This window comes from Arachis hypogaea, chromosome 13 (assembly GCF_003086295.3).
Source record: "Arachis hypogaea cultivar Tifrunner chromosome 13, arahy.Tifrunner.gnm2.J5K5, whole genome shotgun sequence".
In the NCBI taxonomy this organism is placed as follows: Eukaryota; Viridiplantae; Streptophyta; class Magnoliopsida; order Fabales; family Fabaceae; genus Arachis; species Arachis hypogaea.
The window spans coordinates 99,195,036-99,221,196 of NC_092048.1; the positions used below are offsets into that span (position 1 = coordinate 99,195,036).

The 26,161-nt window shown below is 37.8% G+C and overlaps 1 non-coding gene across 1 annotated transcript; it reads right to left on the reverse strand.

Annotated features, from left to right (window-relative positions):
• Positions 1-1,521: 1,521 nt before the first annotated feature.
• Positions 1,522-1,629, reverse strand: LOC112739310 (small nucleolar RNA R71). Its single transcript, XR_003170242.1, has one exon. It is a non-coding gene; the product is annotated as a small nucleolar RNA R71 (small nucleolar RNA).
• Positions 1,630-26,161: the final 24,532 nt, after the last annotated feature.

Genomic DNA, 26,161 nt, shown 5'->3' on the forward strand with positions numbered 1-26,161 from the left:
GCATAATTTTCATGTTTTTCATAAAAATTTCAAAAATCAAAAAAATATCTTTCCTTTTTTTTCTCTCATCAAATTCAAAAATTTGGATTGAATTCTTCAAAAATTTTTAAAATCAAATTGTTTTTCATGAGTCAAATCAAATTTTCAATTTGAAAATCTTATCTTTTTCAAAATCTTTTTCAAAAATCAAATCTTTTTCAAAATTCTTAATTATTTTCGAAAATTCCAAAAATATTTTTCAAAAATCTTTTTCTTATTTTTATAACAAATTTTCGAAAATAACATAATCAATTAATGTTTTGATTCAAAAATTTGAAGTTTGTTACTTGCTTGTTAAGAAAGATTCAAACTTTGAGTTCTAGAATCATATCTTGTGATTTCTTATGAATCAAGTCATTAATTGTGATTTTAAAAATCAAATCTTTTTCAAAAACTAATTTCTATCATATCTTTTCAAAAATATCTTCTCATCTTATCTTTTTCAAAAATATCTTTTCAAAATATCTTTTCTAACCTCCTAACTTCCTATCTTTTCAAAATTTGTTTCAACTAACTAACTAACTTTTTGTTTGTTTCTTAACTTTTTCAAAACTACCTAACTAACTCTCTCTCTCTCTATTTTCGAAAATATCTTCCCCCTTTTTCAAAATTTCTTTTTAATTAACTAATTATTTTTAATTTTTATTTTTGATTTCAACAAAATTTTCGAAAAAAAATTACTAAACATTTTTCAAAAACTATTTTCAAAAATCACTAACTCTTTTTCAAACTAATTTTCGAAAATTATCCCTCCCCCATCCTATTCTATTTATTCATTCATATCCTAACATCTCATCTCACATCTCTTCCATCGGTACAGTTGTGTTTCTTCCTTTACATCACATTCTTTGTCTCCCTCTTTTCTTCCACTCACAAAGGGATCCCTATACTGTGGTATAAAGGATCTCTATTATTATTATTATTTTTCTGTGCCTTCTTCCTTGTCATATGAGTAGGAGCAAGGATAAGAACATTCTTGTGGAAGCAGATCCAGAACCTGAAAGGACTCTGAAGAGAAAATTAAGAGAAGCTAAAATACAACAATCCAGAGATAACCTTTCAGAAATTTTCGAACAGGCAGAGGAGATGGCAGCCGAAAATAATAATAATTTAAGGAAGATGCTTGGTGACTTTACTGCACCTAATTCCAATTTACATGGAAGAAGCATCTCCATTCCTGCCATTGGAGCAAACAACTTTGAGCTGAAACCTCAATTAGTTTCTCTAATGCAGCAGAACTGCAAGTTTCATGGACTTCCATCTGAAGATCCTTTTCAGTTCTTAACTGAATTCTTGCAGATATGTGATACTGTTAAGACTAATGGAGTAGATCCTGAAGTCTACAGGCTCATGCTTTTCCCTTTTGCTGTAAGAGACAGAGCTAGATTATGGTTGGATTCTCAACCCAAAGACAGCCTGAACTCTTGGGATAAGCTGGTCACGGCTTTCTTAGCCATGTACTTTCCTCCTCAAAAGCTGAGCAAGCTTAGAGCTGATGTTCAAACCTTCAGACAGAAAGAAGGTGAATCCCTCTATGAAGCTTGAGAAAGATACAAACAGTTGACCAAAAAGTGTCCTTCTGACATGCTTTCAGAATGGACCATCCTGGATATATTCTATGATGGTTTATCTGAGCTATCAAAGATGTCACTGGACACTTCTGCAGGTGGATCCATCCATCTAAAGAAAACGCCTGCAGAAGCTCAAGAACTCATTGACATGGTTGCTAATAACCAGTTCATGTACACTTCTGAAAGGAATCCTGTGAGTAATGGGACGCCTATGAAGAAGGGAGTTCTTGAAGTTGATACTCTGAATGCCATATTGGCTCAGAATAAAATATTGACTCAGCAAGTCAATATGATTTCTCAGAGTCTGCATGGAATGCAAGCTGCATCCAACAGTACTCAAGAGGCATCTTTTGAAGAAGAAGCCTATGATCCTGAGAACCCTGCAATAGCAGAGGTAAATTACTTAGGTGAACCTTATGGAAACACCTATAACTCAACATGGAGAAATCATCCAAATTTCTCATGGAAGGATCAAAAGCCCCAACAAGGCTTTAATAATGGTGGAAGAAACAGGTTTAGCAATAGCAAGCCTTTTCCATCATCCACTCAGCAACAGACAGAGAACTCTGAACAAAATGCTTCTAATTTAGCAAAACTAGTCTCTGATATATCTAAGGCCACTGTAAGTTTCATGAATGAAACAAGGTCTTCCATTAGAAATTTGGAAGCACAAGTGGGCCAGCTGAGTAAAAGGATCACTGAAATCCCTCCCAGTACTCTCCCAAGTAATACAGAAGAGAACCCAAAAGGAGAGTGCAAGGCCATTGACATAAGTGCCATGGCCGAACCTGTGAGGAGAGGAGAGGACGTGAATCCCAAGGAGGAAGACCTCCTGGGACGTCCAGTGATCAATAAGGAGCTTCCCTCTGGGGAACCAAAGGACTCTGAGGCTCATCTAGAGACCATAGAGATTCCATTGAACCTCCTTATGCCCTTCATGAGCTCTGATGAATATTCTTCTTCTGAAGAGAATGAGGATTACTGAAGAGCAAACTGCCAAGTTTCTTGGTGCAATCATGAAGCTGAATGCCAAATTATTTGGCATTGATGCTTGGGAAGTTGAACCTCCCTTATTCATCAATGAACTAAGTGATCTGGATCAACTGACATTGCCTCAGAAGAGACAGGATCCTGGAAAGTTCATAATCCCTTGTACCATAGGCACCATGATCTTTAAGGCTCTGTGTGACCTTGGTTCAGGAATAAACCTCATGCCCCTCTCTGTAATAGAGAAACTGGGAATCTATGGGGTGCAAGCTGCTAAAATCTCACTGGAGATGGCAGACAGCTCAAGAAAACAGGCTTATGGACAAGTAGAAGATGTATTAGTAAAGGTTGAGGGCCTTTACATCCCTGCTGATTTCATAGTCCTGGATACTGGAAAGGAAGAGGATGAATCCATCATCCTAGGAAGACCTTTCCTGGCCACAGCAAGAGCTGTGATTGATGTTGACAGAGGTGAAATAGTCCTTCAATGGAATGAGAACTCCCTTGTATTCAAAACTCAAGGATCTCCCTCTGCAACCATAGAGAGGAAGCAGAAAAAGCTTCTCTCCAAGCAGAGTCAACCAGAGCCCCCACAGTCAAACTCTAAGTTTGGTGTTAGGAGGCCACAACCAAACTCTAAGTTTGGTGTTGAACTCCCATATCCAAACTCTAAGTTTGGTGTTGGAGAGTCTCAACAAAGCTCTGCACATCTGTGAGGCTCCATGAGAGCCCACTGTCAAGCTATTGACATTAAAGAAGCGCTTGTTGGGAGGCAACCCAATGTTTATCTAATTCTTATTTTTGATTATTTTTCATGTTTTCTTAGGTTCATCATCATGTGGAGTCACAAAATAAATATAAAAATTGAAAACGGAATCAAAAACAGCAGAAGAAAAATCACACCCTGGAGGAGCATCTGTCTGGCGTTCAAACGCCAGAACAGAGCATAGTTCTGGCGCTGAACGCCCAGAATGGGAGCATCCTGGCGCTGAACGCCCAGAACAAGCATGGTTCTGGCGTTCAACGCCAGAAATGGCAGCAAAGAGGCGTTGAACGCCCAAAATGGGCACCAACCTGGCGCTGAACGCCCAGAGTTGTGTGCAAGGGCATTTTGCAAGCCTAAATTGGTGCAGGGATGTAAATGCCTTGACACCTCAAGATCTGTGGACCTCACAGGATCACCTCAGGATCTGTGGACCCCACAGGATCCCCACCTACCTCCACTCACTCTCTTCTCTCTTCTCAATCATCCTCTATTCCCAATAAAACACTCTTCCCTATTAACCCTTTACCACTCACATCCAAACACCCACTTTCCTTCAAAATTCAACATCTCTTTCCCACCCAATCCCACCCATATGGCCGAATACACATCTCCCTCCATCTCCTCCATATCTTCTTCTTATTCTTCTATTCTTTCTTCTTTTGCTCGAGGGCGAGCAACATTCTAAGTTTGGTGTGGTAAAAGCATAGCTTTTTTGTTTTTTCCATAACCATTGATGGCACCTAAGGCCAGAGAAACCTCTAGAAAGAGGAAAGGGAAGACAAAAGCTTCCATCAAGGGTCTATAGCTCAGTGGTAGAACATTTGACTGCAAATCAAGAGATCCCTGAGATACCTCAGGGGATACATTTTCTTCCACACAATTATTGGAAGCAACTAAGGGTGGAACATCAAGAGCACTCCATCATCCTTCATGAAATCAGAGAAGATCTAAAAGCACTGAAGGAGGAGCAACAAAGACAAGGAAGAGACATAGAAGAGCTCAAGGACATCATTGGTTCCTCAAGAAGGAAACGCCACCATTACTAAGGTGGATTCATTCCTTGTTCTTATTTCTTCTGTTTTTCGTTTTCTATGTTATGTGCTTATCTGTGTTTGTGTCTTCATTACATGATCATTAGTAGTTAGTAATTATGTCTTAAAGTTATAAATGTCCTATGAATCCATCATCTCTCTTAAATGAAAAATATTTTAATTCAAAAGAACAAGAAGTACATGAGTTTCGAATTTATCCTTGAACTTATTTTAATTATATTGATGCGGTGACAATGCTTCTTGTTTTCTGAATGTATGCTTGAACAGTGCATATGTCTTTTGAAGTTGTTGTTTAAGAATGTTAAATATGTTGGCTCTTGAAAGAATGATGACTAGGAGACATGTTATTTGATAATCTGAAAAATCATAAAAATGATTCTTGAAGCAAGAAAAAGCAGCAAAGAACAAAGCTTGCAGAAAAAAAAAAAGAAAATAGGCGAAAAAAAAATATAGAAAGAAAAAGAAAAAGCCAAAGCTCTTAAAACCAAGAGGCAAGAGCAAAAAAGCCAATAACCCTTAAAACCAAAAGGCAAGGGAAATAAAAAGGATCCCAAGGCTTTGAGCATCAGTGGATAGGAGGGCCTAAAGGAATAAAATCCTGGTCTAAGCGGCTAAACCAAGCTGTCCCTAACCATGTGCTTGTGGCGTGTAGGTGTCAAGTGAAAACTTGAGACTGAGCGGTTAAAGTCAAGGTCCAAAGCAAAAAAAAAAAAAAAAAAAAAAAAGGAGTGTGCTTAAGAACCCTGGACACCTCTAATTGGGGACTTTAGCAAAGCTGAGTCACAATCTGAAAGGGTTCACCCAATTATGTGTCTATGGCATTTATGTATCCGGTGGTAATACTGGAAAACAAAGTGCTTAGGGCCACGGCCAAGACTCATAAAGAAGTTGTGTTCAAGAATCATCATACTGAACTAAGAGAGTCAATAACACTATTCGAAATCTGAAGTTCCTATAGATGCCAATCATTCTGAACCTCAATGGATAAAGTGAGATGCCAAAACTATTCAAGAGGCAAAAAGCTATAAGTCCCGCTCATATGATTGAAGCTCTGTTTCATTGATAGTTTGGAATTTATAGTATATTCTGTTCTTTTTATCCTATTTTGATTTTCAGTTGCTTGGAGACAAGCAACAATTTAAGTTTGGTGTTGTGATGAGCGGATAATTTATACGCTTTTTGACATTGTTTTTAGTATGTTTTTAGTAGGATCTAGTTGCTTTTAGGGATGTTTTTAATAAATTTTGTGTTAAATTCACATTTCTGGACTTTACTATGAGTTTGTGTGTTTTTCTGTGATTTCAGGTATTTTCTGACTGAAATTGAGGGACTTGAGCAAAAATCAGATTCAGAGGTTGAAGAAGGACTGCTGATGCTGTTGGATTCTGACCTCCCTGCACTCAAAGTGGATTTTCTGGAGCTACAAAACTCGAAATGGCGCGCTTCCAATTGCGTTGGAAAGTAGACATCCAGGGCTTTCCAGCAATATATAATAGTCCATACTTTGGCCAAAACTAGACGACGTAAACTGGCGTTCAACGCCAGCTCTCTGCCCAAATCTGGTGTCCAGCGCCAGAAAAGGATCCAAAACCAGAGTTGAACGCCCAAACTGGCACAAAAACTGGCGTTCAACTCCACAAATGGCCTCTGCACGTGAAACACTTAAGCTCAGCCCAAACACACACCAAGTGGGCCCCATAAGTGGATTTATACATCAAATACTTACTCATGTAAACCCTAGTAGCTAGTTTATTATAAATAGGACCTCTTACTATTGTATTAGGCATCTTTGGATTACCTTATGATCTTGTGATCACGTTTTGGGGGCTGGCCATCTCGGCCATGCCTGGACCTTCACTTATGTATTTTCATACGGTAGAGTTTCTACACTCCATAGATTAAGGTGTGGAGCTCTGCTGTTCCTCAAAGATTAATGCAAAGTACTACTGTTTTCTATTCAATTCTTCTTATTTCGCTTCTAAGATATCCATTCGCACCCAAGAACGTGATGAAGGTGATAATTATGTGTGACGCTCATCATCCTTCTCCCTTATGAACGCGTGCCTGACAAACACTTCCGTTCTACATGAATTAAGCTAGAATGAGTATCTCTTAGATCTCCTAACCAGAATCTTTGTGGCGTAAGCTAGAATGATGGCGGCATTCAAGAGAATCCGGAAGGTCTAAACCTTGTCTGTGGTATTCTGAGTAGGATTCAATGATTGAATGACTGTGACGAGCTCCTAACTCGCGATTGCAGGGCGTTAGTGACAGACGCAAAAGGATAGTAAATCCTATTCCAGCATGATCGAGAACCGACAGATGAATAGCCGTGCCGTGACAGGGTGCGTGAGCATGTTATTCACTGAGAGGATAAGATGAAGCCATTGGCAAGGGTGATGCCTCCAGACGTTTAGCCATGCCGTGACAGGTGCATTGGATCATTTTCCCGAGAGATGACCGAAAGTAGCCATTGACAGTGGTGATGTATCACATAAAGCCAGCCATGGAAAGGAGTAAGACTGATTGGATGAAGATAGCAGGAAAGCAGAGGTTCAGAGGAACGAAAAGCATCTCCATTCTCTTATCTGAAATTCTCACCAATGAATTACATAAGTATCTCTATCCCTATTCTATTATTAAATTTCGAAAACTCCATTATCACTTTATATCTGCCTGACTGAGATTTACAAGTTGACCATAGCTTGCTTCATACCAACAATCTCCGTGGGATTCGACCCTTACTCACGTAAGGTATTACTTGGACGACCCAGTGCACTTGCTGGTTAGTTGTATCGAAGTTGTGACAATTATGAATTAAGATCAGAGCACCAAGCTTTGGAGCCATTACCAGGATTTATTCGAGCCTGGAGATCACAATTTCGTGCACCAAGAAGACGACCCGAGGTTTAAATACTCGGTTATCAATTTTAAAGGGGTTTGTTACTTGTGACAACCAAAACGTTTGTATGAAAGGACTTTTGTTGGTTTAGAAACTATACTTGCAACAAGGATTTATCTGCAAATTTCTAGATCACGCAAATGTTCTCTCTTTTAAAATGGCGCCGTTGCCGAGGAGTTGCAACTGTGTGCCTTATTATTGGTTATTGTAAATATTTTTCTTTTACTTGTCTATTTGTTTTAATTTTTCCCTTTTACTTTTATTAGTCACTATGAATTCTTACCCCTCTCGCTTTGAGTTTGGTTCTAATATTGTTGAAAGGAATAAAAGTTATAACAGGAACATGCATGAAGGTCAGAGCAATCAAAGATGGATGGAGCCAAGAGGATCTGATCAACCCTTTAGGCAGCAACACCCTCCAAGATATCATGGACAAAGACCATTCTACAATGCATACCAAGGCAATAGACAAGGTGGACAACCTTGTAGTTACCAACAAGCCCCACCCTATGCTTATAGGCCATCCTCTCAACACAACCTTGAACCACCACACTCACAAGCTCCTTTTCACCATTCGCCACCATATAATCCTCATTTACCCCGATTCCAATCCAATTACTCTCAAACACCACCACTTCCTAATATACCACGTCCAAATCCATCACCCCGAGAATCAGAAGTTCGCCTCAAGGGAACAGTAGATCAACTTCAAACAACCCTTCATCAACTAGAGCAAGCAATAAGTCAATTATCTTCTAGACATTCGAACATTCAAGGGCCTCCCAGAGCCCCATGTGGACAATCTAATGAAGGGCATAGCATGAAGGAGATATTAGAAACTCCAGTGGACAAGACAGAGCATGACTTCGTACTAGAACAAGTAGAGGAAGCTTTCATTATACAAGAAGAAGAGTTGGTTGAAGACTTAGGAGATGCTGAACTTCCATGGGAACCCAGAGTTGTGGAGAATTCTGTCAAGGACGTTACAACTGATGCTAAGGAGGATAGTGCACAATCCCTAAGGCAGGTATTTCATGAAAAACTAGACAGAATAATCCAAGAAGCAATTTTCCTTGATGATGATAATCTCAAGTCAAGTTCTTCTAGTAATGAACTTGCATCCGCGAGTGAATTCTCTGAGATCGAAGAATCTTCCCCAAGCGAGTACGAAGATGATACGACTTAAGTGACGAGGAAGACATAAAAGGCTTTGATCAGGACATGGATACATTTGAAGAATCTTGCAAAGAAGTGAAGAATTTCACAGAAGAGCACAAGGGAGTAGAACTCACAGAACCACTAGAACCACCTATCCCAAGGCCATTACCACCCAATACAAGCTTCAAGTGGGTACAATCCTTAACCTTTAGCTTTATTTTTCCACTTGAATATGGTTTGCTTGAAACAAATGGCCAGCTTAGAGCTCTCTGCGGCTTTAAGAGTAAGAGGGAAATGGCTTGTGCTCAGAGCTGGTGCACAAAATTCAATAAGGTTCCACGCTTCAACTCGAAGTGTGCGGATTGGCATCATGATCTATCAAATGGATCTCGGAAAATGTTTGGTTATTCTGGTGAGAATCTAATTTCTAAACCACCCGGATGGAAAAATATAGATCAAGACGAAGGTGGATTTAAAAGCCAAGTTTGGGATCCTGGAATCTATTCGGACATTCGTCACCCCGAGAGCCTGAGAATCTATTTGAAGCTGCTTAGAAGCTTTACATGCCTAGTTTGGGACCCCGAAGGCTATTGGCATTCCAAGCATTGGTGGAAATTTATGGACGAGTTTAAGCATAAACCGCCATAGCAGGAAGCTCATCCAATGTCCAACTTAAGGACTTTAACTAAAAGTACTAGGTGGGAGATAACCCACCATGGTATGGTCGTTTCTTTTTCAGTTTTATTTCGTGTTATTTATTTTTATTTCCTTTTCAATTGAACCTGAATATTCTTCATTCGCATTGCATACTGCATAATTGCATACCAGTTTAATAAAAAAAGGGTGCACGACGCGACCGCATCATTCATGTGATCGCGTCAAGTTGCGAAAACACTCCCCATGCGTCTGCGTCATTCACGCGGCCGCGTGATCTGGAGATCGGCGTAAACATCTAACGTCCAGAAAGTTAGGCTGGAATCGTGTGGCCATTGTGCGTTTTGCACAAAACGCCCACGCGATCGCGTCCCTGACGCGATCGCGTCACTTGCACAACATCAATCCCACGCGACAGCGTGAGCGACGTGATCGCGTCGCATGGATTACACCACATCCCAAAAGGAGACAGAGAGTTACGCTGGAATCGTGCGTTTAGCACAATTTCCAGCGACGCGATCACATGCCCCAGGCGATCGCGTCATTCACTCTTTTAGCTATTCCATGCGATCGCGCCACTCACGCGATCGCGTCAACCACCATTTCAGCCCAACCACGCGACCGCGTTCCCCACGCGATCGCGTGGATTCAAATTTATAACCACCCCAGTCACGCGAACCCTACCATTCGTGCCCCCCCCCCCCAACCCCTTCTCCTTCCTCTCTTCTTCTCCAACCACCCAGCCACCATCACCAACCGCCGCCGACCACCCAGACCCCTCCGCCACGCCACCCCCTTCCTCCTTCCCCTTCTTTCTTCTTCTTCCTTCTTCCTCCTCCCTCCACCGCCACTGCCCCCTCCGCGACCACCACCCACCGCCGCCGCCCCGTCCCAGCCGCGCCCCCCCATCCGCCACCCACGCCCCCCTTCCCTTCCTCCCCTTTCTCTCCCCTCTACCCCCATTACCCTTCCCGAAGCCCCTGCCTCCGAACAGCACCCGCCGCCGCCGCACCACCGCCAACCGCCACGCCAGCCGCCACCGCCACCATTCCCTAGCCACCTCTCTGCCCCCACTCTCCTTAATTCGCCTACCAGGTTCCGACGAACACCACCCTTCTATCCATTCGTAGTTAATTCATATTTTTCTGTTTATGTTCATATTTAGGCTAGTTAGATATGCATGTTGTAGTGGATTTTAGGTTGTTAGGTAGCATAGGATGTGGTTAGTGGATTTAGGCCTGTTTAATTGCGCTGTTCGTGTTTCTTGTTTTATAATTTTTGCAATTCTGCTGTTGCTGTGTGTTAGTAATGTTCATATGCTGTTCTTCAAGTTCATGCTGCTATTGCAAATGTTCTTTCTTGTTCATACTCTTTAATTGCAATCTATTTTAATTCATATGAACTATTCTGATTGCTATTTATTTTCCGGAAACATCCAATTTTAGCCGGAATGCTGCCCAAATTTCTGTACATTGTTTTGATTTTCATTCCTGTTTTGGTTTTGGCAAACTTGAACTCTGCTTTAATCAGCTTTTACCAAATCAATTGCTGAATGACAGGGCAAGCTTTCTTATTCTTTTTAATTTCCTAGTTTATAAATTGCATCTTGGATGATTCAATTCCACTTTTTGCTATTTTCATTCGAGTCATCCCTAACTTCCTTGTTTGAATTTAAGTTATTTGTTGCTTTAATTTGTGAATTCTCATTATTTAGAAATTGATCCTCATGTCACTTACTCTAATCCATTTTTATTCCCTAATTTTAACTTCCTAAACTCTTTTTTTTTTAAATTCTAACTAAACCTAACCCTTCAAAACATCTCTTCTGGTTTTTCTTTTTAACATTCTAACCAAGGCATGATGATACTTTTTCTAATCAACTTGAATGGAAGTACATTTTGGATTGTTACATTTTTTTCTCAGTATTCTAACTCTTACACAATCCTTAAATGCAAATTTACTTAACTTAATTTCCTCTTCTATTGCTCCTTTGCCACTTTGTGTTTCTTTTGATTATTTGCCTATTTATTTTCCTGTTTTTATTATATCCTGATTTTCTATTTTTCAGGATGTCTGCCAACCAAAGAAAAGGAAAAGAAAAGGCAACTACTGGCAAACGTAAAAGAGGAGAATCCTCCATGTCCATCCTGGATATCATGCACGATGACTCCTGACGGGGAGAAACACTTTACCCCGCAGGAGAAGGCTGACCAGCTACTCCTTGCCACTGATCCCCTTAGATTTGCAAACCGATACTGTGAGCTAAAATATCCGGTGTTTGCAACCTCTAGGAACCTGTACCTGGAGAGGACTTTGAAAATCCCAGAAGAACTCCAGCAATACACCTCTGAGCAAATCAAACAAAGAGGCTGGTTCTTCCTGGAGAGAAACCTGACTGAGGTCAATGCATCTTGGGTAAAGAAATTCTACTGCAATTATTTCAAAACTTCCCTAGATGCAGTGAACCTTAGAGGGAAGCAGATTCTGGTCACTAAAGAGGCCGTAGAGGATGTTCTGAAGCTTCTGCCTAAATCTGATCAGCTGGATGGCTATCAAAGAGCTGAGGAGGATATGCGCTTCATGAAATTTGATTGGGATGCAGTCAAGGCCAGGATAGCCCTTGACCCGACCATTCCATGGATCATGGGTCAGAACACCACCATGCCAAAGGGAATCAAGCGGATTTACTTAAATGATGAGGCTCGGCTATGGCACCAGATCCTGAGCAATTTTGTCATGCCGAGTACCCATGAGACAGAGATACCTGCCGCTATGATCACCCTCCTATGGTGTGTGATGGAGGGTAAGGACCTGTACCTGCCACACTTTATCCGGTACTATATAGCCAGGGTCCACGTCCGAGGCACTCTACCATTTCCTTATTTGATTACACAGCTAGGCCGTCGAGCTGACGTGCCTTGGGAGGATGCTGATGAGAAGCCACCTGCTACAGAATGCAAGAAGATTATCCCTCACAGCAGGAACTTTCTGGCTTTGGGCTACAGACCTCCATTCCTCACTGCTACTACTGAGACAGCCACACCATCTGTCGGCCCCTCTTTTTCCACAGCTACCCCTGCTACCACCACTGCACCTCCACCTGCCTCAGAGCCCATCTATCACCTAGTGCACCGCCTGTTTCGATGGCTCGACCAGATGGAGCGTCGCAACAAGCGACGCTATGAGCACCTGAAGCTGATGATTCGATCTGGCGGTGACATTCCCTCAGAGCCTGACACACCATCTGAGGAGGAGGCAGATGATCACGAAGCAGAGACCCATCCACAGAGCGAGGCTGCGCAGGTAGGCACAGAGCAGGTCGCATCACATCAGGAGGCTCCACCTCAGATTCAGGTTGTAGACCTCGAGATCCCTATCTAGTCAGCATCTCCTCTGCAACAGGCAGATCCTCAGACCACCACCACAGAGACTCTAGCTACCCACCCTTCCAGTGATGACACCCCTTCACACCCTGCTTGAGTGAGCATCAGGGACGATGCTTCATTTTAAGTGTGGGGAGGTCGCCATCTCTGGCATATTCTTTTGGTGAACTACTACAGACTCTTTTATTTTATTTTGTTATTTTTCTATATTTTTCTCTTTATTTTTATTTTTATTTTCCCAATACTTATACATTGCTATTTTCATGTATTTTTACTCTATTTCTACATTTTGCATTTTTAGTTCATATTTTAGCCATTTAGTTTAGTAGCAATTCTAACTTATTAGTTATAGAAATTGTGGATTAATTAGCATAGTTTGCCCTTTTTAGCATAAGATAGCTTATTTTATATTGAAAATATAAAAAAGAAGTAAACTAGGAACTTGAATATAATAGAAACAGTCCACACACCTTGTATATATAGCATTATATGTTAGTTAGTTAACAACATTTCATCAAGAAGAAACATTAGAACTTTAAAGCCACCTTAAGTTTTACATTGAGAATAATGGGAACTTTTAATTTTACTTGCATGACATACATAACTGATATATGATTTTTGAGTTAGAGAATACACAGCCTGTGAGTTTTGAGCTTAATTTTATGGTTACATTCAAACCATAATTTTTATTCCTGTGTGTTCCGCCCTTCTTATTTATTCTGGTGTTCTTTACTTTGTTTTAATCTATATGTCCGATTATAGAATAGAAATACATACCAAGAGAGTGATTGAGGCCATTGTTTAATTTTAGCTCACTTATCCCAAATTAGCCTACCTTTACATCACCCTTGTTAACCCCCTTGAGTCTTTAAATCCCTTCTTATTCTATAAGCCACAATACTAGCCTTAAGCAGAAAAACAAAATAAAAATCCCAAGTTGAATCCTTGGTTAGCTTAAGATAGAAAGTGTGTAATTGTTTAAGTGTGGGAAACCTATTGGGAACATGGATGATAAAAACAAAAGGTAGAAAAGTTTAAAAGAATAAAATTATTCAAATAAAAATTTTGGGAAGCATGCTCATGTAAAATCAAATAATTGAAATACCATGTGCAAAATAAATGCACATGGGACAAAAGTTAAAATATGAGCATGTATCAAAAGTGGAAAAAATATAGGAAAATAGGTAAAGAAGCTCTGCTTTACAAAGTATGTATGTTAGGTGAGATCTTAGACTAATCAAGGATTCGCTTAATTAGCTCACTTAGCCTTATACATATACCCTTACCTTTATCTTGGCCACATTACAACCTTAATTAAAGACCTCATGACTTTTGTATGCCTATATTCTATGATTGTTGATTGGTTAGATGAAGAACAAAGTTATAGAAAGGAAGGATAAAAAGAAGAATAGAGTGATTAACCCAATAAACACTGAGTAACTAGAGAGTAAACACAAAATCCAGTGAGGGTTCAATAGCTCATTAACATATATCTCTGCTTGAATTATTAATTGTCTTGCAAGTGTATAAAATGTTTTTCTCTCCCGTCTCAACTGTAAAAGTGCTTTATCATTATCTAAGGTTTGGCTATATATATATATATATATATATATGACTCCTTAAGAATGTGAATTAATTCAACTACATGTAAGCTTTATATACAAGTGAATAACAATTAAGAATTGCATGATGCATGTAGGTAGTTGCATTTAGAGTAGATTGCATTGCATGAGATTCCACCATTTTAACCTTAACTTACTCTTTATCTTGGACTTAGCATGAGGACATGCTATTGTTTAAGTGTGGGGAGGTTGATAAACCCATATTTTATGATATATTTTGTGCTTAATCTGAGTGATTTATTCAATCCTTCACCCACTTATTCATATTAATTGCATGGTTTTACTTTCCCTTCCTTATTATGTGATGTATGTGAAAAACATGTTTCCTATGCTTAAAAATAATTATTTTGATTACCCTTTATTTCCATTCGATGACGTGATTCGTGTGTTGAGTAGTTTCAGATCTTCTAAGGCAGGAATGACTTAAAGGATGGAAAGGAAATATACAAAATGGAAGAAAAGCACAAAACGGAGTTTTTGAAAAAACTGGCATCCACGCGATCGCATGGGCGATGCGGCCGCATGCCAGCGCGAATCAACAGCGACGCGACCGCATGACTGACGCGATCGCACGCCACAAGCAGAACACATATGATGCGGCTGCATGACTGAAGCGACCGTGTGACAAGAAAAACTCCGAATGACGCGACTGCGTGACCCACGTGGACGCGTGACAGAGGCCACGCACCAGGAATTGCAGAAAACGCTCCCAGCGATTTCTGAAGCCCTTTTTGGCCCAAATCCATGTCCAGAAGGCATAGACCAGAGGTTATGAAGTGGGGGAACGCATCTATTCAAAGAGAGTCTCCAATTAGTTAGTTTTCCATGATTTAGATTTAGTTTTGAGAAGGAGATTCTCTCCTCTCTCTTTAGGATTAGGATTTAGATTTAGGATTTTATTCGCTTTCCGGATTATCTCTTTACCAGGTTCAATATTCTTTTTTATTTTGTTCTCAATTTAATTATGAATTCTTCTATGTTACAGATTACTCTTTGAATTAATGTTATTTGAGGTATTTCAGTTTAATGTTGCTTTCTTTTATTTATGTTACTTTTATCCCCAATCTGAAGACATTTTTATTCCAGTAGATTTACTTTTTCCCTTTTGGTCTTGGTTAAGAAATCAGTAACTCAGGAGTTATCAAACTCAACATGATTGATAATCGTTATCTTTACTAATTGAATTGAACTTCTATAATCCCAATCTTTCCTTAGGGATTAACTAGGATTTGAGGATCTAACTAATTAGTCACTTGACTTTCCTTTACTCTAGCAAAGGTTAACTAAGTGGAATTAAGATTCAATTTTCATCATCATTGATAAGGATAACTAGGATAGGACTTCTAATTTCTCATACCTTGCCAAAAGTGTGTTTTACAGTTATTTATTTAATTTACAGTCTTTTACTTACTTTAATTGCAATTTAAATCACTTGTTCCTCATCTTCAAAACCCCAATTTACAATCTTCATAACCAATAATAAGAACATACTTCCCTGTAGTTCCTTGAGAAGACGACCCAAGGTTTAAATACTCGGTTATCAATTTTAAAGGGGTTTGTTACTTGTGACAACCAAAACGTTTGTATGAAAGGACTTTTGTTGGTTTAGAAACTATACTTGCAACGAGGATTTATCTGCAAATTTCTAGACCACGCAAAAGTTCTCTCTTTCACCAGTTCCCATCATCGTTGTTGTCAGCCCTGTCCTCGTCATCAAGCCTCTGTCTTCGAGCCCCCTTTCTCCCTCTTTGTCTTCAATTCTCTTCTCCTTTAAGTCGTTGCCCTAGACTTGCAGATCGAAGCTCTAGGTCGTCTCCTCTCCTTTTCAAGTGCAGTCAGTTTCGTTTCTTCATCACTGTCAGGTTGGTTTTTTCGTTATCGCTAGTAAGCTCTACTTGTTTTGTTTTTCCTTTTTGGTTAATTTTTAAGATTTTAAGTTTTTTTTTTATATGATTCTAAAACACGGAATAATAGAATAATGTTTTTTATTATGAGTTTTGATTGTTTTGTCATATTTTTTTGTTAATTTGTATGAAACTGGAATAAAGTCTCATGAAAGTTCATTTTAGCGATTCTAAAATAATTGTGTTTATGGTATTTTACTAGTTTGTTAAATAGCTTAATTATGATACTTTATTACATTTTCTAAAACAATTTCGTTGATGATTAATTTTTTTGCTGAATTAATTTTTTGTTATACTTTTTTATTTTTTTTGTTATGTTCTTTGTTGAGTTAATTTGTTTAAATGTATTTAAAATTGTGTTGTTAGATGTATGTTAAAAATAAAATTATCACTTTAATCAATTATATATTAATTTTTTTAATTTAATTTTATATTTAATTAATCAATTAAATCTCGATTAAATCCTAATTAAATTATTAAATGTGTGTTTGGATTACCGTTTGTAAATGAGAGTTTGCATAAAATTGATTTTGTAAAATTGATTTTGATAAAAAGTAAGTTTGAGTTAATGTGATTTATGTTTGACAATCTTTATATCAAAATTGATTATAGTAAAATAAATGTTGTTTGGATTATACCACTCAAAATCACTTTTAGATGAAAAATTACTAAAAGAGACATCAATTTAAATAATTTTTTTATATACATGCAAAATCAAATCACTAACAAAAATAATATAAAAAAATATTTATCATATAAATAAAATAAATACAATAAGAAATAAAAATATGAAAGAGTACTATAAATTTTATAATGTCAAACAAAAAAAATATTCTATAATTTTTCTAATACTGTCAGTACTCTTTAATTTAGTATTATTTTGGACTAAATTTTCATTATTTATAGCTCTATTATTACTTATAATTAATTTTTTTTATTTTATCCCTTTTTTGTATAGGATCATAATTTATATTATACAAAATTTTGATAATAAACATAGTATATAATAATTACAATTACAAATTTTACAAAACCAAAATAAAAAATAAAAAACTTAATACAAAACAAAAATAGAGTACATCAAAGAATAGAAAAAAAATCATATAGATAAGAAATAATAAAATTTCTATAAAACCAACAACATATATCATATGAATAAAAAAATACAATAAAAAGTAAATAAAATTCATATGAATAAAATCAAATAAAAAAAATTTCATACACAACATAAATACAATGCAGCAGAGGATAGAAAAAAAAGAATTCATATGAACAAAAAACAATAAAAATATCATAAAAAAAGTCAACAACATTTGTCATATGAATAAAAGAAATACAATAAAATAAATAAAAAATCATATGAACAAAGCCAAACAAAAATAAAAAAAAATCATAAAAATATACATATAAAAAATAGTATAGTAAATGATAAAAAAAACTCATAAAAACATAACACGAGAAATCAGAATACTACACAAATAATATAAAAATATTTATCATATAAATAAAAAATATAATAAAAAATACAATAAAAAATATAAAAATTAAAAAATGAAAATGAGTACTAAAAATAATGAAAAAAAATTAAAATATTCAATTTTCTAGTGATTGAAACAAATCTGAACGATTTTGATGAAAAAAATTGGAACGAAGAACTATGAAGAAGTAGGAAGAACTAGAAAGAACTAATGTGAAGGTAATAGTTACTAATATCCTTTTTATAAAAGAAAATGAAGGATATGGTTGGTAAAAAAGAAATAAATTTTTCACTTAATTTTCCAAGGGTAATCTGCAACCATAAACATGAAACGCAGAAGCTGCAAATTTTAGCTTCTCCTGAATTTGCGTTCAGAGGCAGAATCATTTCTGCCTTCAAAAAGATAAAAATTGTCAAACATAAAGTGAAATTTTCAAGAAGCTCAAACACGCTTCTCTCCTCCCCAAAGCGTTTGTCGAGTTAAATCTCAATTTGGCCCCTAAAATTTGGCTCGATGATCAAAATGATTCCCACAATTTCATTGGCCCCAATTAGAACCCTTAAATTTGCAATGGTGGCTCCAGCTTGTCCCTGCGATAATTTCTGTCATCGGAATGCTGATCTGGTGTAAGTGCATGATATGGTGGGCACTACTTAAACGACAGAGCATTAGTTTCGCGCCCAAACCTTTTGGAAACCACGTTGTGTAAGGGTTTTCTTGATGTTTTGCAACTTATGATCGTCGTAGTGGAAAGAAAGAGAATTTCAACCCACAAAAAACTTAAACGACGTGATTTTGAAAGCGTTTGGACGCGAAACCAATGAGCCATCGTTTAAGTAGTGTCCACCATGTCATGCAATTACGTCAGATAAGCATTCTAGTGACGAAGATGATCCTAAGGACAAGTTAGAGCTACAATTACAAATTTAAAAGTTCTAATTAGAACTAAAAAAATTATAGAAAATCGAGTATTAGACTAAATTTCAGGGTCAAATTAAGATTTAACTCTACCAAACACACCCTAAATTATTGACTAAATCTCCAAAATAGTCCCTCAGATAGGGCCCCTGCACCAATTTCACCCCTGAGTTCCCAATTGCATCATTTTGGTCCTCGAGATTGAACTTTGGGCACCATAAAAGTCCCCAAGCCTATTTCTGGCCTGAGTCAGCAAATCGGAGTGCTGATCTGGCAGGTAGCTGCCATGGTGGATGTGAAAACGGCTATATGACGTGGACATTTAGTGAATTTGCTCCAATATAGTCCCTACTCCCATTTATAAACCCTAAACCCAATGTGAACCATATCTTCTTCATCTTCTTCTTCCACTTCTGTCTTCTTTCTTCTTCTTCTTCTTGTGACAAATGGTGGGTGGTGCTAGACACGTAGTAGGGAGTTCGAGCCGCTCCTCTTTAACCAGGAACTGGACAAGAACATCAAGTGCATAGTCTTTTTCCCAAATAAACAACATGGTTTGTAGGATGACCATGCACCTCGAATTTCTCATAACCATTATCACCAACCTAAATTGGATGCCAGTTTTTAGACTCCTTCCTAACCTTCTCAAGCCTACTTTTGATAACTGGTGGTAGTATTCCCACGTGATTTTTCAGCTTCACCTTATTCTTAGCCATTGTGTGCATTACAAACATTTTCACTTCCTCGAGCAGTGTGATGATTGGGTTTCCTCGTGCTTCCTTTATCTTCGAGTTAAATACTTCACATGCGTTGTTGCAAATAGAGTCTAACTTCAGCTTGTGACTGAACTTTAACGTTGTCCATGAATCGCCTGGCCATTATTCTAGATATACTCAGGCATCCTCGTTAAGCCTCTTAATCTTATCCATTAACTCCTTGAACTCCTGGTACGTAGTGGCCCGTGCACAATCCCACAACAATCCCCTTAGCTCCAAGTATTTCCATTGTTTGTTGAAATTACGCCACAACTGCCACACACAAAAACGGTGATGCACATTAGGCATCACCTCCCTCATGGCTGGAATCAGACCCTGCAACAGAAATTGAGATAGCATAGCCATGTTGAGTGAGAACACATGATGATTCACCATAACAGTCCTTGACTTTAACCCCGTGCACCATAATAGACCCTGAATTTTAAAAAATGCACCATAACAGTCCATAACTTTCACACTGATTCACTATAATAGACCTTAACATTTACATTGTGCAAACAATATGGGCCCATTCCAATTTTGCAGAATCAGTTCATATTCAACCCAAATAAAATTCACCAAACTGATTTCAAGAACAACTCATAAACGGTTGCTTATGCTATTATGCAGACTTCCTGATTTCAAGAATCAATAATCAATATATCATCATCATTAACCAATGTTAGTCACACACATACAAAATCAAATAAATAATCATTATTTCAATAATCATTAAGCTTTTTGGTGAACAAGCCACCAACATTCCTTCATCTTGTCATACCCAAACTCTTTATAGTAATTCCTAATATAGAAATCGTCTAATGTATCTTCATCAATATCAGCCAAACAACTTTTTTTATTAGGAGAATAAACCATCCTTCTTTCATTTTTTCAAAGCTACCTGATGAGCGGATAATTTATACGCTTTTTGGCATTGTTTTTAGTATGTTTTTAGTAGAATCTAGTTACTTTTAGAGATGTTTTCATTAGTTTTTATGTTAAATTCTCATTTCTGGACTTTACTATGAATTTGTGTATTTTTCTGTGATTTCAGGTATTTTCTGGCTGAAATTGAGGGACTTGAGCAAAAATCAGATTCAGAGGTTGAAGAAGGACTGTTGATGCTGTTGGATTCTGACCTCCCTGCACTCAAAGTGGATTTTCTGGAGCTACAGAACTCGAAATGGCGCGCTTCCAAGCGTTGGAAAGTAGACATCCAGGGCTTTCCAGCAATGTATAATAGTCCATACTTTGCCCAAGTTTAGACGACGCAAACTGGCGTTCAACGCCAGCTCTCTGCCCAATTCTGGAGTTCAGCGCCAGAAATGGATCAAAAACCAGAGTTGAACGCCAGAAATGGATCAAAACCTGGCGTTCAACTCCACAAATGGCCTCTTCACGTAGAAAGTTAAAGCTCAGCCCAAGCACACACCAAGTGGGCCCCGGAAGTGGATTTATACATCAATTACTTACTTCTGTAAACCCTAATAGCTAGTTTATTATAAATAGGACATTTCACTATTATCTTTAGAACCATCTTTGAATTTTTGGATCATTTTTAGATCTCTAGACCTCCATAGGAGGCTGGCCATTTGGCCATGCTTATCCTCTATTCACTTATGTATTTTCAACGGTAGAGTTTCTACACTCCATAGATTAAGGTGTGGAGCTCTGCTGTTCCTCAAAGATTAATGCAAACTACTACTGTTTTCTATTCAATTCATCTTATTTCTCTTCTAAGATATTCATTCGTACTTCAATCTGAATGTGATTAACGTGACAATCATCATCATTCCCTATGAACGCGTGCCTGACAACCACTTCCGTTCTACCTTCGACTGAATGAGTATCTCTTAGATCTCTTAATCAGAATCTTCGTGGTGTAAGCTAGAATGATGGCGGCATTCAAGAGAATCCGGAAGGTCTAAACCTTGTCTGTGGTATTCCGAGTAGGATTCAATGATTGAATGACTGTGACGAGCTTCAAACTCGCGATTGCTGGGCGTAGTGACAGACGCAAAAGGATAGTAAATCCTATTCCAGCATGATTGAGAACCGACAGATGAATAGCCGTGCCGTGACAGGGTGCGTTGATCATTTTCACTGAGAGGATAAGATGAAACCATTGACAAGGGTGATGCCTCCAGACGATTAGCCGTGCCGTGACAGGGCATTTGGATCATTTTCCCGAGAGAAGACCGAAAGTAGCCATTGACAATGGTGATGTATCACATAAAGCTAGCCATGGAAAGGAGTAAGACTGATTGGATGAAGATAGCATGAAAGCAGAGGTTCAGAGGAACGAAAGTATCTCTATTCGCTTATCTGAAATTCTCACCAGTGATTTACATAAGTATTTCTATCCCTATTTTATTAATTATTTTCGAAAACCCCATTACTATTTTATATCCGCCTGACTGAAATTTACAAGGTGACCATAGCTTGCTTCATACCAACAATCTCCGTGGGATTCGACCCTTACTCACGTAAGGTATTACTTGGACGACCCAGTGCACTTGCTGGTTAGTTGTGCGAAGTTGTGAACCATGGTATTGGCATCATGTTTTTGGCGCCATTACCAGGGAAAGAAAGAGCGATGAATTTTACATAATTAAAATGTAATCACAATTTCTGCGCACCAAGTTTTTGGCGCCGTTGCCGGGGATTGTTCGAGTTTGGACAACTGACGGTTCATTTTGTTGCTCAGATTAGGTAATTTTCTTTTTGTTTTCTTTTCAAAAATATTTCAAATTTTCTCACATGTTTTCGAAAAAAAAATGTTTTCAAAAATATATTTTTCTTCAGAATTTTTAAGAATGAATTCTAGTGTTTCATGAAGCATGTGAAGCCTGGCTGGCTGTAAAGCCATGTCTAAATTCATTTGGACTGAGGCTTGCAATTTGTTATCAAGAGCAAGCTAGTTATTGCTAATCCACCTGCTACTGTTCCTGATTTACATGCTGAAGCTTGGCTGGCCATTGGCCATGTCTGGTGTTTTGGACCGGAGCTTTCATTGAAAGCTTGGCTGGCTAGTGAGCCATGTCTAATTCCTGGACGGAAGCTTTAGACTAACATGGCAAGATTCCTGGAATTCATATTAAAAATTTTGGAATCCTTATTTTCCTTTTTCAATTAATTTTCGAAAAATCCAAAAAAAAAATTAGAAAATCATAAAAATCAAAAATATTTTTCTGTTTCTTGTTTGAGTCTTGAGTCATGTTATAAGTTTGGTGTCAATTGCATGTGCATCTTGCATTTTTCAAAAATTCATGCATTCATAGTGTTCTTCATGATCTTCAAGTTGTTCTTGGTAAGTCTTCTTGTTTGATCTTTGCATTTGCATGTTTTGTGTCTTTTCTTGTTTCTCATATGCATTCTTGAATTCTTAGTGGCTAAGCATTAAAGAATTCTAAGTTTGGTGTCTTGCATGTTTTCTTTGCATTAAAAATTTTTCAAAATTATGTTCTTGATGTTCATCATGATCTTCATAGTATTCTTGGTGTTCATCTTGACATTCATAGCATTCTTGCATGCATCACATGTTTTGATCTAAAAATTTCATGCATTGCATCATTTTACTTGTTTTTCTCTCTCATCATAAAAATTCAAAAATAAAAAAAAATATCTTCCCCTTTTTCTCTCATCAAATTCGAAAATTTGGATTGACTTTTTCAAAAATTTTTAAAATCAAGTTGTTTCTTATGAGTCAAATCAAATTTTCAATTTGAAAATCTTATCCTTTTCAAAATCTTTTTCAAAAATCAAATCTTTTTCAAATTTCTTAGTTATTTTCAAAAATTCCAAAAATATTTTTCAAAAATATTTTTCTTATTTTTATATCAAATTTTCGAAAATAACAATAACAATTAATGTTTTGATTCAAAAATTTCAAGTTTGTTACTTGCTTGTTAAGAAAGATTCAAACTTTAAGTTCTAGAATCATATCTTGTGATTTCTTGTGAATCAAGTCATTAATTGTGATTTTAAAAATCAAATCTTTTTCAAAAACTAATTTCAATCATATCTTTTCAAAAACATCTTCTTATCTTACCTTTTTCAAAAAAAAAAGTGATTTCAAAAATATCTTTTCTAACTTCCTAACTTCTTATCTTTTCAAAATTTGTTTCAACTAACTAACTAACTTTTTGTTTGTTTCTTATCTTTTTCAAAACTACCTAACTAACTCTCTCTCTCTCTAATTTTCGAAAATATCTTCCCCCTTTTTCAAAAATTTCTTTTTTATTATTTTAATTTTTTATTTTTATTTTCGAAAAACCACTAACCTTTTTCAAAAACTATTTTCAAAAATCAACTAACTCTTTTTCAAAAATTATTTTCGAAATTTTCCCTCTCTCATCTTATTCTATTTATTTATTCATCTACTAACATCTCTCCCTCACCCACCAAAAATCCGAACCCTCTCTCTCTCTTTCTGAGTTCAGATTTTTCTCTTCTTCTTTTCTTCTACTAACAATAAGGAACCTCTTTACTGTGACATAGAGGATTCCTCTTCTTTTCTTTTTTTCTCTCCTCTTTCTTATGAGCGGGGACAGAGAAAAAGGCATTCTTGTTGAAGCTGATCCAGAACCTGAAAGGACTCTGAAGAGGAAATTAAGAGAAGCTAAATTACAACAATCCAGAGACAACTTGATTGAAAATTTCGAACAAGTAAAGGAGATGGCAGCCGAACCCAACAACAATGCAAGGAGAATGCTTGGTGTAAGATCCGGTTAATTAACGGCTAATTAACCCATAAATGAGAATTTATTCTAGAAAGCCAAAAATGTTATTTTTATGGCTTAATATGATAGAGGAAATTGAGACGAGAATTTCGGTACCAATTTTATAGAAATCGGACCAAGATTGGACCGAACGGGCCAAACCGGGCCAACCGGACCCAAAGTGGGCCCTTGGCCCAACTAAACTAAACCAAAACCCTAGTTTTCAGCACTCTCTCTCCTCATTTGAGACATTAAACACGCTGAAATGGAGGCCATGGAGGGAAGAACACTCTCTCAAGTTCTATCTCTCACTTGATCTTCAAACCACCATAACTTTTGATCTAGAGCTCCGATTGCCGCTCCGTTTGTGGCCACGCGTTCACCGCGGAGAGCTCTACAAAACCCATACAATTAATCTTGAGGTAAGCCACGTTTTACTGTTCGAAATTCCAGCCCTTGATTTCGAGTTTCATGAGTAAAAATGTTGAGATTTTGGGTTCTTTGATGTTATAGGACCCAACTCTCTTGAAGGAGAAGGTTAATCTTGTCTCTTTGGACCTTGGGTGTGGTAAGATTCTCAACCCTAGTGTAATTTTTTGTTCTATGAGGTTTGGGCATTGAGATGTTGTGTATGGGTATGATGATTGTGGCTTAGGTTGTGTATATGTGAATATTGGAGCTTGATTGGTGATTTTGAAAAGCTTGGAAAGGGTTTGGTGGTGAAAAATCTGTTCTTGGAGGTGTTGAGGCCTTGAGAGCTTGTGGATAAGTGATTTGGAAGTGCTCCGGTGGAGCTTGGGAAATTCGGCTAAGGTATGGTTTCGGTTTCCCGTATCTAATATGTAATGTGGTAGGAAATACTTAGGCTAGAGGCCCTAAGATAGGCATTGAATTGTTGATGTTGTTGAATGATTGAGATATATGATGTGGTCATATATGTGATGATGATTATTGATGCCTTGGTGGTATGATGTATAAGAAATATGCATGTTGTGATATATGCTTATGATTGGTTATGGTTGAATTGTGGGTTGAACCATGTTGATGGTGAGTATGATGTTGATTGTGTACAATAATGATTTATTGGAATTGGTGTTGTTGAGAATTGGCATGAGGAATAGTATATGATATGTCAATGTGTTTGAGTTTGAGCCACTTGGGTGAAGTGGGGTAAAATGATGAGATAGTGATTTTGGTAATTTGTGGTAATGTGTCAATGTGTGAGTTGAGGAGGCTTGATGTTGAATTTGATATATTTTGATTGATTTCAAAGAAAAGGGATGAACTTGGCATGTTTTGATTGGTTTTGAAAAGAGTTGGAAATGGCTTGTTTTGAAATTGGCACTTTGTGGTTTTGTATGAAAATATGGTTTTTGGGCACACTTTGGCGGGACATAACTTGGACTACGGATCTCCGTTTTGTACCAAATCTGTTTAGAAATGAAATTGGATCCGAGATGTCCATACCGTTCAAAGAACGGGTGAAAAACGATTTAAAATGAGGAAGTTATGTCCGTTGGAAGATTGGGGTTTAAATCTGTGAATTCTGCAGCTTTTAACTTAGAAAATTTTTAGCAGAATGACCCCTTGCGCGTGGGCGCACCTGGCGCGTACGCGCCGATCTTCCAGAAAGCGCCATCCACGCGTGCGCGTGATGTGCGCGGGCGCGCCGATTGTGCTGCACCCAATGCCCAGCCATTTTCCAGAGAGTTATGCCAGAACTGTGCCAGTGTTGTGCCTGGGGCACGAGGACACCCGCGCGTACGCGTGGTTGGCGCGTGCGCGTCGATTGGCAAATCTTTAATCCACGCGTTAGCGTGCATGACGCTTGCGCGTCGATGAGTTTTTGAGGCCATCCACGCGTGCGCGTGGAGTGCGCGTACGCGTGGCCCTGTTTTCATCCCAAAGTTGATTTTTGAGTTTTAAAAGCCAAATCTCATACTTCTAAGCCTCCGATCTCACCATTTATGTCTTAAATCATTATGACATGCCTAGCTATTAAAAAGGGGCTAGTGAATGAGGTAACTTGCGAGTGAAGCAAGGGAAAAATGAATGATCAATGAGGATCAAGATGATTATGTGAGATGCGGAGGATGGTGGTGGAAGTGCTTGTTAAGCCATGGGCCGAAAGGCTGTAATTGCTAATGAAACGGCTGGTTATGGATTTAACCGTGAGCCGAAAAGGCTGTGTATAATATGAATATTGGCTGGTTCTGGACTGAACCGTGAGCCGGATGGCTGATATGGATGT